This window comes from Arachis ipaensis, chromosome B6 (genome assembly GCF_059453495.1).
Source record: "Arachis ipaensis isolate K30076 ecotype BB chromosome B6, ASM5945349v1, whole genome shotgun sequence".
Lineage (NCBI taxonomy): Eukaryota > Viridiplantae > Streptophyta > Magnoliopsida > Fabales > Fabaceae > Arachis > Arachis ipaensis.
Window position 1 is genome coordinate 73,298,381 of NC_142441.1, and position 3,658 is coordinate 73,302,038.

The window sequence follows — 3,658 nt, forward strand, 5'->3', positions numbered from 1 at the left end:
AAACTAAGAAACATATAAAGGAACACCAAACTTAAAATGAGAAATTAAAGAAAATTAAACAAAACTAAAAGTTAAAATTAAAACAAAAAGAAAATAAACAAAACTAAGAAAAATACCTAATCTAAGCAATTACACAACTAGTAGTTGTCAATCACAAACAATCTCCGGCAACAGCGCCAAAAACTTGGTGCAGAATTTAAGATTTCCACAACTTAACCGGTAAGTGCACTAGGTCATTCAAGTAATACCTCTGGTGAGTGAGGGTCGACTCCACGAGGATTATCGGACTGAACAACAATGGCTATCCAATTGGCTTAGTTAGGCAATAGAAAAAGGGTTGTTTGGTGGTGTATTTCGCATGAAACAGTAAATAAGAAAGTAAATAAAGCAATTAAAACGTTGGTGTAAAAATAGTATGAGAAAACAGTTAAGGCTTCAGAGATGTTTAGTTTTCCGGATTTAGTTTTCTTACTAACTATTTTAATCATGCAAGATTCATTCTATGGCAAATTGTAAATGACTAAACCCTAATGTCTTAGTAATTTAGTCTCCTCTGACCTTCATTAACCGCCACCGTCGTGGTCACTTAATTCCGATTAGAGAATTAAGTTCAAAACTAGTTTATGGCCAAGAAAATCCTAATTACCCAAAGCTAATAGGATTATATGTCACATATCCCAATTAGTTCATATAATTAGCAATTTAGGAGGAATTTGTTTTCAAGCTGTTGCTCAAGCAAGATAACTCTATCGAGAATCACAAGAACACATGTAGAATAAAGGTCATACTCTCGTTCCACCCAGATTCATAAGATTAAGAACACTCTCGTTCCACCCAGATTCCTAAGATTAAGAACGAAAACAATGCTTGAAACAGAATTAATACATTAATTAAAATAGAAAAGTAATAGTCTTAATCCATTGAAATAAACAGAGCTCCTAACCTTAACCAAAGAGGTTTAGTTACTCATGACTTACAGAGAAACTAGGGTTCTAAAAATGTGCCCACGAGAGAAGATCCGAATGATCTTTTCCCTTTTATACTAACCTAATTTTATTCGGAAATAAAATAAAATAAATAAATTCTAGGACAAAAAGATATTGTTTGTAATTAAAAATTACAAAAAGGAACTAAAATATAACTAATACTAAATGCTAATTCCACTAGAGATGCTCGAAGAGTGGGCCTTTCACATTCGAACGAGGCTTGCTGGCGCTAAACGCATATTGGGCGTTTAACGCCCTGAAGGGAGTAAGCTCGTGCACGCTTCTAGCGCTAAACACGAGCTTGGCATTTAGCGCCCTGGGGTTCAGCATTTTTGTTTTTAGCTCCAAACCCTGCCAAACTGTTTCTTGTGCCTTTGAGTGATGTCATGGGCTTTGCTTGCTTTGGATTTGAAAAGAGATGGGTCCGGTTGGCCTTGGTTTAATTGGTTTGGAGGCATGGGTCAAGGTTGCTTTTGGTTTGAATTGGGTTGGAGCTATGCTCCAGTGGAGCGCTCAGTTAAGTTAGTGAACTGAGCGCTCACTCCCTTGTCCCAGGCTCGTGCCAAGCCTCACTCATAGCGCTCAGTTAAGTTAGTGAACTAAGCGCTACATATGCCTTGTGTGCGCTTCTCTTTTCTTCATTTGTTGGCCATGAAAAAGTGAAAACATTTAACGTAGCGCTCCTTAGATTTGAGCGCTGGCCTTGTAGTTGAGTGCATCCACATAACGCTCAGTTGGAGCATTTAACGTAACGCTATACTTGGAGTGAGGTTCCCTCTTCGAACCATGGTGAGTTCATTTTGGAGCCAATAAATTTGTGAAGCATAGCGCTCAGTGAACTAACTTCACGTAGTGCCCTTTCTTTCATTCCTCTTGTTCCCCATTTCAAGCCTTGGGTGCCCCAATTTGAGTGCTTTGCCTTGCTTTTCTTGGTGACCCCCTCTTCGAGCCTTGGTCAGCGCATATTTGGTTGGTTTTTGGGCCTTAAAAATGCCTATTACTTGTGCTTCAATTTCATGCCAAATATAGATTTCTATATATCGTTGGAAATCTCTGAACGTCAGCTTTCCAACACAACTGGAAGCACATCAATTGGACATCTGTAGCTCAAGTTATGGCCCTTTGAGGGAGGCATGGTCATGCTGTCACAAGGCTAGAAAAAAATCGAAAAAGTTAACTATTTTAACTTAGCGCTCTCTTCAAATTGGGCGGTGGTGCCTTGTTTGAGCGCTACTTGGTCATGAGCCACGCTTTTAAAAGCGTGGCCTAAGGCCTCAAAATGTGCTCTAACTTCAAAGTGTGCCCCAAAACTCTTTTTTTTTCCTTTTTAGCTTATTTTGTGCTTTTTTTGCTTCTTTTTCTTCTTATTTCCTACAAAGTTTATCAAATCAAAAGATCAAAGAAATATACCATTTAAGCACAAAAGAATGCAATATTTAAGTACTAATTATCAAATTTCTTGTATGAAGAAGTATAGAAAAACATGACATGATGACATGTCATCACAACACCAAACTTAAACCTTGCTTGTCCTCAAGCAAGAAAAGAATCATGCGATAGAGATTGACAATCCAAGGTAAGAAGAATAGCAACTCAATGTTCATAGTTGGCTAGTTTTCCATGCATGCTACAATCACAAAAGAAATGTAATTGATTAATGCTTCTATTTAGCTCATTTTATGAAATCTTTTCCTTATGTTTCTTCCTTGAAACACGCTTTTGATTTTATTCTTAGCTTCTCCTTTTGGGTGTTTTACCCCATGAGTTGATAACAAAGCTACGACTTCTAAATGCTTTGTTTTCAAGTATTACCACTTGATACATAAGCACCACAAGCATTTAATTAGAGGACTTCTTTAAGATCATTTGTTTCTTTTCTTGACTCTCTAATCATTGATGCTCAGAGCCTTGAGCTTTGAGGGAGTGCATTTGCACTTGAGCCTAACCTTGACTCTAAGTGTTTTGTTTTCAAGCTTTTTGTTTGATACATAAACACCACAAGTACTTAACAACTTAATTGTCATTGGTACTCAGAGCCTTCAGCTTTCTCATTCTTCCCCTTTTGCTTTTCTTGCTTTAATTTGTAATTGCTTCTTCAAGGTTTTCATGATTTCAAAAGATTTCACAAAATGTCCTAGATGAAAACTTCAATTAAATCAAATTTAATGCAATTTCGCAACAATTAACCATACTAGCCTTCCAATACTTGTATGCACATGCTAAATTCTTCTTTAATGACCTTGTTTGTTTACGCTCATGATACTTTACTGCTTTGAACTTTACAAAAATCAAGTTGGTAGTCATAGTGGCATAACAACATGTTGCAAATCAAAACTCAGGCTATGCTTATTCATACCACACATGTAAACAGAGAAGATAAAGACAATCATGCAATTTAAAGTGCTGGAAACAAATGAGAGGAAAAGGGAACTTTACAACCTTGTAATTCATCTTCTCTATTATTGTCATTGTCCTCTTATTCTTCCTTCATCCCATACCAATACTCAGAATGCTTGCTCATCCTCAAGCAACAATTAGAACAATGGTAATGGGTCTAGAATGGACCATGGGTGTCTTACACAATGAAATGTTAGCGGTACATGTGTTGCAAGCAAGCAAAATTAAAGATAACAATCAAGGCACAGAGAAACAGAGACATTGTGATTGCAAAC